The 13223-nt window shown below is 42.8% G+C and overlaps 1 long non-coding RNA gene across 5 annotated transcripts in view; it reads right to left on the minus strand.

Annotated features, from left to right (window-relative positions):
* LOC123619309 (uncharacterized) overlaps nucleotides 1-13223 on the minus strand; it is a 578093-nt gene that overhangs the window by 15778 nt on the left and 549092 nt on the right. For 4 of the 5 annotated variants that reach the window (XR_012503694.1, XR_012503693.1, XR_012503691.1 and 1 more), the window contains one exon: nucleotides 11152-11280. This is a non-coding gene — a long non-coding RNA (uncharacterized LOC123619309). Of the gene's footprint in view, nucleotides 1-9550; nucleotides 10055-11151; nucleotides 11281-13223 lie in introns of those variants that run through there. The other variant, XR_012503695.1, reaches the window with a different exon arrangement.

Consider the following 13223-nt stretch of genomic DNA (forward strand, 5'->3'; position numbering starts at 1 on the left):
ATTAGGACGTAAACACAACAGGACTCAGCAATCGATCAGATGCTCAGACCCGGGGTGTGGACAGAGTGTGACCACTGTACAGATAAGAAAAGCAATGGTTGACCCCTGGAGACAAAGTATCTCTGACAGGATCCCTCCTCTGGTTACTCCAGGAAGACCCACGTGGCACATAGGTTTCCTTGCTTCTGCCAATGCCAGTAGAATGTAAGGAGCTGGAGGGTAGAGATTTTGCATGTTATCTGGCTCCACAGTACCCAGCACAGTGCCTGGCACAGTTGAGGACCTTAATTGACAGTTGACAAATGAATGATTGGAAGTGGCTGTCACAAGGATTGGACTGCATCTGGATTTCTAGGGAAAGACTATAGGATTGTGTTCATGTTGGCAGCAGGTGTGAAATGGGGACATATAAGGCACATATTGACTGGTGTCCCCAGGAGACATTGATTCTTTTGTTCATTCATGGGTTTAATTGCTTATTCATTTTTTCAACAAACATTTGAGCACCTACTGTGTGACAGGTCTCTGGGCAATGCTTTGGGCATGTGGCATGTAAAGCAACAGACATTGTCTCTGAATTGATGGAGAAGGTTGACCCAACATTTTCCAAGATCCAGCAGGATCTCAGTCTGGAATCCTGGGCCAATTAGCATGAGGTCACTTGATCTTATTAATGCCTAGAAGCCTCACAGTACCTTTCAGGAAGAAGCAGTACTCAGAGCTTCTGGGAGCAAAGGTCCTGGACCCTTCCAGCCCACTTCCCTTTGTTCCCTCCACAAAGGCGTGTTCATTTACATGCAAAACTTTAGAGTCCATGGGCAGGCACCAGGAATCTTATTTGATGTCTTCAACTGGTTATGCCCTTCGTTCACCCTGTCATGTTGCCAGAGGTCAGAGCGAGTCAGCCTGCCCAGCTGTGGAATGGGCTCGTGCATGAGCACTAGAGGGGCTTGGAACACCTTGGCACGGGCGTCTCGGGGGGCCCGGAAGCTGTGGCGAGAATGATCGTAAAAACCCGTGATGTTTGTACAACCCTTGAGTCTTTTCAAAGAAAGTGGCCGCCCCTCAATTATCTCACCGCCTCCTGGGGAAGATAAAGCAGGGTTATTATCCCAAGTTTATAGCTCCAGAGGCTCGGAGAGGTTCAGGGACACGCCCGGAGCCACCAAGGAAAACAGATAATACTGTTTTGAAAGAACTCGGGAAAATGGATAGAAGAGTTAGGGTGAGATAGCAATGTAAACTTGTGAGTGTGTGTGTGTGTGTACACCAGTCAGGGTTCTTCCAAGAAACAGAACCAATAGGAGGTGGTATATAACAGATAGATAGATACACACATAGGAGATTTATTATAGAAGTTGGTTCACACGACTGTGGAAGCCGGGACCTCCCACTATCTGCTCTCTGCACATAGAGACCTAGGAAAGCTAAGAGTGTAATTCAGTCCAAGTCCGAAGTCCTGATCTGAATCCAGAGTCAAAAGGCCTGAGAACCAGGGGCACCCACGTCCGAGGGCAAGAGAAGATGCATGTCCCAATGGCTTCCCTTCTTCTCACTTCCCAAGGTTCTGTGTCAGGGACTTCCAGACTTTGGTGCATCTGAGGATCACTGAGGGAAGTTGTCAGAAAGTCACACTCTAGGGCCCCACCCCAGAGACTCAGATTCAGTACGTTGGGGCAGGACCCGGGACTCTGAATTCTAACGAGCAGCTAGTCTACAGATCACACTTTTAGAAAGATTGTGGTATGCTGACACGTGGCCACAAGTCACCAGTGATGGAAAAGTCGAGGTTGAAAAAAGAGAATAAAGAGAAGGCTGAGGTCTCACGCAGAAGAGCCCTGTGTCATGACAGCATCCTAGAGGTGGATATGCCCCCTTTCCACGCTCCCTTGGGTTTGAAAGTCTGCTTTCTACCAGCCAGCGGGGCCTGAGGAGGCCAAGCCAAGGGAGCTTTTTCTCCCCCTTTCTGATGTTGTTCTCCAGTGGGAAGTAGCATTTGGGGAAGGGTGGGGATGGGGAGAAAGCAGGGTCGGGAGGGGGTACACTATAAGAGGTCAAGAGGAAGAGGGAGCCAGCGCCACTGACCTCCCGAGGACCATGAAATTGTACGTATGGCCACAGGTTCAAGGGTCTAATATCTGTAGCTGGATGGTGGGCACAGGCTCTAGAGACAGACAGCTCTGTGTTCTAACCTCACAGGCCCATCCAGGCCCAGGTGACCTTGGACAGAGGATGTAACCATTCTCAGTCTCAGTTTTGACACTGCAATATGGGAAGCATTATAGAACCTACCTCATAGGATTACTATGAGGATTGATTATCCCCCAAAACATTTCACTTCAACAGGCCAGGCATGGCTCTAGGTTCTAGAGACAGAAGAGTGGCCAGCACAAGCAAAATGGCCGCCCTCTAAGGACTTGTGTTCTAGTGGGTGGGTATCATAGTTCCCTTGTCACAGACAAGGACACTGCAGCTCACTCGCTCCTGGCCACACAGCAGGTGAGAGACCAAGCTGGGATTTGATTTTGGTTTCAAGCTCCTTCCCTCCAGATTCTCCTTTGGTCTGGGGGCCGGTGGGGAGATCCAGCTCCCCAGCTGGGGGAGAAGAGTGGACCTCTCTGCGTAGAGGAAGGAGGGTGGTTATTCAAAAGAGTCTTCTCAGAGAGAGAAAACCAGCTGAGGCTGGCTTGGCCCATGGCCTTACTGCTCTAACAAAGCATTCTGTCTCTTCCTTTCCCTGGGAGACTTGAAGTTAATCAAGAAACCCAAACAGGGATGACCCAAGATTGAACTAGTCTGGCAAGGAGCAGTACAAGGAAGAAATGAGCCAAGGGCTGAATCCATTCCAGCAAACAAGGGTATTTCTTGGGCATCGGCCAGGATGGCACCAACTTTGAGAGCTTCTAGTATGTAGTCCAGAGGGGGAAGGAGAGGAGCGGGAAACATATTTCTGATCTCGGAGCTCTCAAAGACGAGAAGGAACCTGGCTATTCTTAGCTGTGTCTGGGGGCTCAGCAAAAGCTTTCCTGCTGAATTATAGACAACCAGAGCATTTATTAACTCCCTCCCAGTTGCAGCCTGGCTGCTAAGCAGATTCCAGGAGATGCTATCTGGAAGGTGCATCACTGTGTATAAATATTTCAGAGGTCAGGACCCAATGCAGAGTTTGAACTTTTAAGGGCCTGAGTGTGTTTATCAAAGGATGCGTGTTTAGGCTTCATTTCTGCGTGTTGGGTAACCTTGCAATCACTTTGGATGGCTGCTCAGAGCAAATGCTGATTGTCTTAGGAGGTCGGGATGGGGTCCAGCAGAGCATCAAAAAAAAAAAAAAAAAAAAAACTGCTTCCACAGGTAGTTGTGGCTTATCACCCTTAGGGCATCTTCAGGCAGGAGTTCTCCAACCAAAAGTTGAGAGGCTCTGTTTTGTGAGAATCTTCTAATAAAATGCTTCTTAAATTTTAGTGGTCATGGGAGAACTATCTGAAGACCTTGTTAAAAAGTGACTTTGATTAGGAGATTGGGGGTGAGTCCTGACTCCTCCCTTGTAAACAAATTCTCATGTGGTGCTGATCCTGTTGGTCCTTGCCCAATCTTTCTGTAGCAAGTTTCTGGAGTCTTCTGACGGGCCTCTTGTAGCCACATTGCTTATTATATGATATGGCTGGAAAATGCATTTGCATCAGAGAGGAATGAGTTCAGCTGCAAGTAACAGAACATCAAACCTCTGTGGCTTAAATTGATAGGGGATTTCAAAGGTAATGTGCACAAAGTCCAGAGGAGGGCAGCTCCTGTTCCTGTTAGTATCAGCGATCCAGCATCTTCCGTGTTTTTCTTCTCCTCCATTCGTTTTCATGCTTGCAACCCCCTGGCTGCAAAATACCTTTCGTGCCTTCTGACACGTAGGTCTTTATTCCAGGTAGAGAGGGAACGTCAGGAAGTGGGGGCTAACGAGAAGCTTTTCCAGGGGCCCTCAGTTTATCTCACATTGGTCAGCACTGAGTGCCTAGCTGTCCCTCATTCCTTGGACCCTGAGGTCACAAATACCTTTAACTGCGCCCCTTGCTGTGCTGAGCACTAGGTAAGTTTTGTTTAGCCGAGGAAGAAGGGGTGGGGATGGATTCTGGAGGTACAGCCAGGAGTAGCTGCCTCCCTGCTGCTTAATCCCCTGGGCCTAAAACACAGAGAGCTACCATTTGAAGAAACTGGGCACTGATAACACTTACAAGAGTCTAACTCTCACCGCTGAAGACTTAGTACACGGTAGTGACTGTGTCAAGTGGATATTTACACAGGTTATTCTATTTAGTCCACAAAACTCTTCGAGGTAGAGTCTCTTCATACTCTTTATGGCCTTATTTCAATTTCTCAAATATGGCATGTTATCCTTCACCATGGGTCTCTCCACAAGCTGTTCCTACTGTCTGGAATGTTCTTCCTCAACCTCCCTTTGCCCAGGGGTGTGCTGGTAAATGTTTAACCACTGGCTCTCTGGAGGAGGGGGAAAAAAACCCAAACCTGATCTGTAGCATCTGCCAACTTCTGTGGTGCAAATACTCGGTTTCAAACTATTAACATGAAGTCACTGAACACAGAGTCGGGAATAGGACTGCAGCACATCACTAGAGTATTTCCACCGTACAGCTTCAATTAACAGTCATCAATAACCCTGAGCGCACAGAGAACAGTCCCATGCAGTAAGATAATTAGGAAGTGATGAGTTTTGAGAGTGTATTGCTTTTTTAATAGCACATAATTAATTTTATGTTGATATAAATTCTTTTTTCTTTCTTTCCTTTTGAAAAAAAATTTATTGAAGTATAACTGCTGTCTGATATTGTATAAGTTACAGGTGTACAATACAGTGATTCAGTTTTTAAAGGTCCTACTCCATTTATAGTTACTATAAAATATTGGCTATATTCCCCATGTTGCAGTGTATCCTTGTACCTTATTTTTTAACTAATAGCTTGTACCTTTTACTCCCACCACCCCTATACTGCCCCTGCCTGCTTCCCCCTCCCCAACTGGTAACCACTAGTTTGTTCTCTAGATCTGAGTCTGCTGCTTTTTTGTTATATTCACTAGCTTGTATTTTTTAGATTCTATATATAAGTAATATCATATGGTATTTATCTTTCTCTGACTTATTTTTCTTAGCATAATGCCCTCCAGGTCCATCTGTGTTGCTGCAAATGGCAACATGTTCTTTTTTATGGCTGAGTAGTATTCCTGTGTGTGTGTGTGTGTGTACACCATATCTTCATAGCCATTCGTCTGTTGATGAACTTAGTTTGCTTCCATATCTTGGCTATTGTAAATAATGCTGCTATGAACATTAGGGTGCATGTATCTTTTCAAATTAGTGTTTCTGGGTTTTTTGGATACATTCCCAGGAGTGGATATATAAGTTAACTCTTAATAATGACTGCGCTTAATACACAGCTTGCAAAATTCCTGAAAATCAAATGGTCAGCTCTCATGCAGCCTGTGGGCCAGGACCAGGTCAGCACAGTCACCACCCAGCTGATGTATGTTCTTCCTCCTGGTCCCATTTCAGTCACTTTCCAGGGTTGGGGGCCCTCCACAGAGTCCCCACTGTGCATCTTCACAGCACATAACTCACCTTAATGGGGTCTATTAGAATCATGGTTTTGTGTTTTTTTGGTATAAGTCTTTGAATGATATCTGTTCTGCCTGGGCAGGTTTGTGTTTTTGTGTTTGTTTTTATCATCATTATATTCTGGGCAGCTAAGTGTCTGGCATGTAGCATCTGTAGACAAATCATTGTCAACAGAATGAGGGTAAAGAACCAGACCTGGGTACTCAGGAGGGACATATATACTCAGGACTATTGTGTATACCTGCGTATATGTATGTGTGTGTATTATGGGATGGCAGTTGGAGGTGTAATCTGGCCTACACATTGGAAGAAACAGCTACTAATTTTGATTGAGTAACTCAACACCATGGTACAGGAACATGTGTTCTGATTTAACATTTATGACAGTCTTTGGAACTTGATCATTTTTCTCTAAGATTAAGAGACTAGACATCTCGATTTGCTCAAGTCAGTCTCTTGCCTGTGATTGATTAATGGAAAGCATGTGACCCTGTTCTAGCCAATAAAACATGAGGTAGAGTCTTGGGTGTTCAAAGAAAGGATAATAATGAAGCAATGATTAATAGATTAATGATTAGCTCTCTGGAGGCAAGTGGGAAGGGAAAGAAATGTGATTGGAGGTGGACAGAAAGAGTCAGTAGTTTAATTAAGCCCTGTTTATTACATTGATTAGTTATATGAACATTAATTTTGCTATTCTTTAAACCTAATATATATATATAATATATGAATTACATATAATTCAGTAAAATCACATATGGATGTATATATCTGTATTTGTTTATATGAAATACTTTAATACAAAAATATGAGAAAATCCCAAACACAGGAAAAAATAATCTTTGTTTTACCTGGACATAATTGTGTCCAGATGGGATGCCCAGGAGTATGGCCACCATGGTTTTTGTTTGTTTGTTTTTTAAATTGAAGTATAGTCAGTTACAATGTGTCAATTTCTGATGTACAGCATAATGTCCCAGTCATACGTATACATACATCTGTTCATTTTCATATTTTTTTCCTTATATGTTACTATAAGATATTGAGTACAGTTTCCTGTGCTATACAGAAGAAATTTGGTTTTTTAAAACCTATTTTATATATAGTAAATATTAGCAATTCTTGAACTCCCAATTTATCCCTTCCCACCCTCTTCCCTGCCAGTAATCACAGGTTAGTTTACTATGTCTGTAAGTCTGTTTCTGTTTCATAGATAAGTTCATTAGTGTCTTCTTTTTTTCTTTCTTTTATATTCCACATATGAGTGATATACGGTAATTTTCTTTCTTTCTCTGGCTTCATTAGAATGATGATCTCTAGAGGTCCATCCATATAGCTGCAAATGGCATTTTTATTTTTTATGGCTGAGTAGTATTCCATTGTGTGTATGTATGTGTGTATATATATATATATATACCACAACTTCTATATCCAGTCATCTGTTGATGGACAGACATTTAGGTTGTTTCTGTGTCCTGGGTATTGTAAACAGTGCTGCTATGAATATTGGGGAGCATGCATCTTTTCGAATTAAGAGTTCCTTCTGGATATATGCCCAGGAGTGGGACTGCTGGACCATATGGTAAGTCTATTTTTAGTTTTTTGAGGAGTCTCCATTCTGTTTTCCATAATGGCTGCACCAGAATGCATTCCTACCAATAGTGTAGGAGGGTTCCCTTTTCTCCATACTTTTTCCAGAAATTATCATTTTGGACTCTTGAATGATGGCCATTCTGACTGGCGTGAGGTGATACTTCATTGTGGTATTGATTTGCATTTCTCTGATATTCAGTGATATTGAGCATTTTTTTCATGTGCTTATTGCCCATTTGTATGTCTTCGTTGGTGAATTGCTTATGTCCTCTGTCCATTTTTGGATTGGGTTGTTTGTTTTTTGTTATTAAGTTGTATGAGCTGTTCATATATTCTGGAAATTAAGCCTTTGTCAGTTGCATCATTTGCAAATATTTTCTCCCATTCTATAGGTTGTCATGTTGTTTTGCTTATGGTTTCTTTTGCTGTGCAAAAGTTTGTAAGTTTAATTAGGTCCCATTTGTGTATTTTTGCTCTTATTTCTATTGCCTGGGTAGACTGCCCTAGGAGAACATTGCTGAGATTTATGTTAGAGAATGTCTTGCCTATGTTTTCTTCTAGGAGGTTAATATTGTCTTGTCTCATAAGTCTTTAAGCCATTTTCAGTTTATTTTTGTGTATGGTGTGAAGGACTGTTCTAGCTTCATTGACTTCCATGCTGCTGTCCCGTTTTCCCAACACCACTTGCTGAAGAGACTGTCTTTTCTCCATTGTATGTTCTTGCCTCCTTTGTTGAAGATTAATTGACTGTAAGTCTGTGGGTTTATTACTGGGCTCTCTATTCTGTTCCATTGATCCGTATGTCTGTTTTTGTCCCAATACTACACTTGTTTTGATACTGTAGCTCTATGGTATTGTTTAAAGTCTGGGAGGATTATTCCTCCAGCTTCATTCTTTTCCTTCAGTACTGCTTTTACAATTCTGGGTCTTTTGTGATTCTATATAAATTTTAGGATTATTTGTTCTAGTTCTGTGAAGTCCTGAGTAATTTGATAGGGATCACATTAAATCTGTAGACTGCTTTGGGTAGTATGGCCATTTTAATTCTCCTAATCTAAGAGCATTGGATATCTTTCCATTTCTTTAAGTCATCTTTAATTTCCTTAATCAGTGTTTTGTAGTTCTCTGCATATGTCTTTCACTGCCTTAGTCAGATTTATTCCTAAGTATTTTATTTTTTTGGATGTGATTTTAAATGGGATTGTTTCTTTCCTTTTCTGATAGTTCATTGTTCGTGCAAAGAAGTGTGACTGATTTCTGTATGTTAATCTTGTATCCTGCTACCTTGCTGAATTATTTTATCAGCTCTAGTAGTTTTTGTGTGGAGCTTTTAGGGTTTTCTATATGTAGTATCATGTCACCTGCATATAGTGACAATTTTACCTCTTCCCTTCCAGTTTGGATCCTTTTTATTTCTTTTGCCTGATTGTAATGGCTAGGACTTCCAAGACTATGTTGTCTTGTTCCAGATTTTAGTGGGAAGGCTTTCAACTTTTCTCTGTTCAGTATTATGCTGGCTGTAGGTTTGTCATAAATAGCTTTTATGTTGAGATATGTTCCCTCTATATGCACTTTGGTGAGAATTTTTATCATAAATGGGTGTTGAATTTTATCCAGTGCTCTTTCTGCATCTATTGAGATGATCATATGATTTTTGTCCTTTGTTTTGTTGATGTGGTGTATCACATTTATCGACTTGCTTATGTTGAATCATCCTTGTGTCCCTGGATGAATCCAACTTGATCATGATGTATGATCTTTTTTTCATATGTTGTTGGACTCTGCTAATATTTTGTTGAGAGTTTTTGCATTGTTCATCAATGATACCTGCAATTTTCTTTTTCTGGCATTGTCTTTGTCTGGTTTTGGTATCAGGGTGATGACAGCATCATAGAGTGAGTTTTGGGGTATTCCCTCCTTCAGTCTTTTGGAAGAGTTTGAGAAGGATCGGTATGAGTTCTCTCTTTGTATGTTTGGTAGAATTCTCCAGTGAAGCCATCTGGTCCTGGACTTCCGTTTGCAGGGAGGCTTTTTATTGCTGATTTGATTTCACTTCTAGGGATCAGTCTATTCAAGTGATCTATTTCTTCTTCTTCTGATTCAGTCTTGGCAGACTATATATTTCTAGAAACTTGGTTATTTCTTCTAGGTTGTCCAATTTGTTGCCATATATTTGTTCATAGTATTCTCATGGTTTTGTTTTTTTTTTTTAATTTCTGTGGTATTGGTTGTAATTTCTTCATTCTCCTTTCTTATTTTATTTATTTGTGTCCTCTTTTCTTCTTGGTGAGCCTGGCCAGAGGTTTGTTGATTTTGTTTACTCTTTTAAAAAAACCCAGCTCTTGGTTTGATTGATTTTTTTCTTTTTTTTAAATCTCTATTTTATTTATTTCCTCCCTGATCTTTATTACATTTTTCCTTCTGCTGACTTTTAGGTTTTGTTTGTTCTTTTTCTAGCTCTTTTAGATGGTAGGTTATGTTGTTTATTTGAGAATGTTCTTGTTTTTTGATGAAGGCCTGTATCACTATGTCCTTCCCTCTTAGGACTGCTTTTGCTGCATTCCATAGATTTTGTGTGGTTGTGTTTTCATTGTCATTTGTCTCAAAGTAGTTTTTAATTTCTTCTTTGATCTCATCGTTGACCCATTGGTTTTTTTCAGTAGTGTGTTGTTTAGTCTCTATACTGTCATTTTTTTCTCATTTGTTTTTCTGTGGTTGATTTCTAGTTTCACGCCATTGTAGTCAGAAAAGATGCTTGGAATAATTTCTATCCTCTTAAATTTTTTGAGGCTTCTTTTGTGCCTGAGTATGTGGTCTATCCTAGAGGATGTTCCATGAGCCCTTGAAAAGAATGCATATTCTGATTTTGGGGGGTGTAATGTCCTAAAAATATAAACCAAGTCCAACTGTTCTTGTGTCATTTAGTATCTCCATTGCCTTATTGATTTTCTGTCAGGAAGACCTGTCCAGTGATGTTAGTGGGGTATCAAAGTCTCCTACTATCATTGTGTTCCCAACAATTTCTCCCTTTATGTCTGTTAGTATTTGTTTTATATATTTAGGTGCTGCATATATGTTAACAAGTGTAATAGCCTCACCTTGCACTGCTCCTTTGATCATTATATGGTATCCTTCTTTACCTCTATTTATGGTCTTTGTTTTAAAGTCTGTTTTGTCTAATATGAGTATTGCTACTCCTGCTTGCTCATCATTGCCATTTGCATGAAATATCTTTTTCCATCCTCTCACTTTCAGTCTGTGTGTGTCCTTCCCCTAAAGTGGGTCTCTTGTAGGCAGCAGAATCTTCTTCTATTTCAAAGTAAAAGATATTCTGCCAAAGGTCAGTAGGAGTTCTGTGCAAATTAATGGCTCTATATATGTAATTCTCAGTGCATTCGTGGGAGAGGGGGAGCTGTGTGTCCTTCTACTCTGCCATCTTGGCACCCCTCTGGCCACCATCTTGCAAGTACAGGGGAGCACTTGAGCCAGAATCAAATCTACTCTTTGTTTTCTCAGTCTTTGAACAAACTTTCTTTGAGTACCTGTGTGCCCCAGTGATGTGCTGACTGTAAGAGCACAAGAGTGAGTGACATCAGGGCTTCTGATGATTTGGTGAACAACTGGATGAACCAATACTGGGGTTGCTCTTCTTCTGAGTGACTTGCTAGGCCAGATTTTATATCTCATAGATGCATCTGTATGTGAACATTCCAACACTGGGCATCAAGTTTAAGTTGACTTTGTTGCCTACAGCTGAAGTCATCCTAACACACGGGCCTTGGGAATGGAAGGGATCTGCTTAGCTTATGAGGAAATGCCGTCCCCCGTCCCTGACACATAGTTGCACGCCGGCAAGCTGAAGCCTGGTACATGCGCGTGATACACGCGTCCCTGTGGTTTACAGGGTGAAGGGACAGGAGGTCTGTGAAACCATCTACCACAGGCTCCGGGAGAAGCTCTCACAGGTCACGGCACAGAAGCAAATGGATGAGCTCCAGTTGCGTGAGACAGTTCAACACTGCATATGGCTTGATCAAAAGAACACATGCTCTCTTTCTTGGTAGGACCTAAAAAAACATTTGTCTGTTAATAAGTTAACAAAATCTGACATGTAAAGCCACTTGAATTGTAAACTACAAAACCGTAAAGTAATGAAGTAAAAAAAAAAAAAAAAAGCCCAGGCTTCAGACAGAGCCAGCAGGAGGCTCTCAGAATGCCTGTCTAAACTGACAGTGTGGGTTGGGTCACACTTGGCCCAGGCTTTCCTGCTAGTAGGTTTCAGCAGAAACTTCACTTGGCTTCTCCTTATCCAGGCTCCAGGGAAATGAGCTGACAAACCTGACTTTCAACGTTCACCTTTAACTTCCAGCTTGAGTGGGCCCTGGGGAAAACCCATACAGAGTCAGACAGAAACCCTGTGACCACTTTGCTGGGTCAGTTGATAAGCCTCTGCTGAGTACTTACTATGTGTCTGGCCTTGTTCTCAGTGCTAGAGCTACACCAAGAATAAGGCACATTCTCCCCTCCAATGATTGTGGCTAAAATGTCTTGAGTACTTCCTCCGTGTTAGGCACCATTCCAATTGCTTTCCCTTTATACTCCACAAAACCCCTGCAAGGTAGTAGAACTTTTGTCCCCATTTTATAGATGAGAACACTGAGGCCCAGAGAGGTAAAATGACATCCTAACCTCACAAACCAGCATACAGAGAACCAATAAGGGAAGGGGCCGTGTCCAACACAGAATGGTTGATCTTCCCTATGATACACGTCTTGCTCCCAGCCCAACCCTGCTTCACCCACCTCACGAGGGTTTCTCAACCTCAGGACTATCGACATTGGGGCTGGATTATTCTTTGTGGTGGGGGGCTCCCCTGGGCAAGGATGTTTAAGTGTTCCTGGCATCCACTCATCACCCCACGTCCCCTCCCATCTCAGTTGTCAGCAGCTGCCGCTCTCCAGCCGCTCATCTCGTAAACCTCAGAGTCATCCCTTTCTCTCTCACCCCCCTCACTCCATCCATTACACGCTGTCAACCTGACAACTGCTCTCTCCTCCATGCTGGCCCAAGCCACTCTCATTTCCCCCCTGCATGATTTCATTCTCCTCCAACTGATCTTCCCACAATTTGTGTTATTCCAAGCAGTCAGTGTTGTTGAAGTATTGTTCTGAGTGTGTCACTTGTCAGCTCAAAACCCTATCCTGGCTCCCCACTTCCCTCTGAGTGAAAGCAAAATCTGTACAACAACCCACAAGGTCCTGGAGGACCTGCTCCCCCAGCTTATCAGGTCCTCTGCGGAGGCACCTCTCTAACCTCATCACCCAATCTGCCCCAGGTTACACCAGCTTCCTTCCCCTTTTCCCAAAATACCAGATGCGTTAGTCTGCTCGGGCTGCAAAACAAGGGACCACGGGCTAGGAGACTTAAACAACAGAAATGTGTTTTCTCACAGTTCTGGTGGCTGGAAGTCCAAGGTCAAGGTCCCGTCAGGATTGGTTTCTGGTGAAGCCTCTCTTCCTGGCTGGTAGATGGCTCCCTTGTCAGGTGCCCGCCCGAGGCCTGCCCTCTGCGTGGACACACTGCTGGTGTCTTTTTCTCTTCTTATAAGGACATCGGCCCTATGGGATCCGGGTCCATTCTTATGACCTCATTGGAACAATTACTTCCTTAAAGGCCTTGTCTCCACATACGGTCACACTGGGGGTTAGGGCTTCAATGTATGGATTTGGGGATCACACTTCAGGCCATAGCACCAGGCAGACCCCTGCTTTTGTGCTTTTGCACTGACTCTTCCCTGCCCCCGGCAGTGCCCCACCACCAGTGAGCTGCGTGGGTAACACCCCCACTTCATACAAGTTCTTACTCACAAGTTGTCTTCTCTCCAGTGCCCAGACCGACCACGCCCATCCCATCTCACACCTCCTCCCGCACTCTCAGGCCCTCTTACCGTGCTCTGCAGTGTCATCTTTGCACAGCACGTAGACCTTCTAACATACTATTGAGTTTGCTA

The sequence above is a fragment of the Camelus bactrianus genome, chromosome 32 (assembly GCF_048773025.1).
Source record: "Camelus bactrianus isolate YW-2024 breed Bactrian camel chromosome 32, ASM4877302v1, whole genome shotgun sequence".
NCBI classification, from domain to species: Eukaryota; Metazoa; Chordata; class Mammalia; order Artiodactyla; family Camelidae; genus Camelus; species Camelus bactrianus.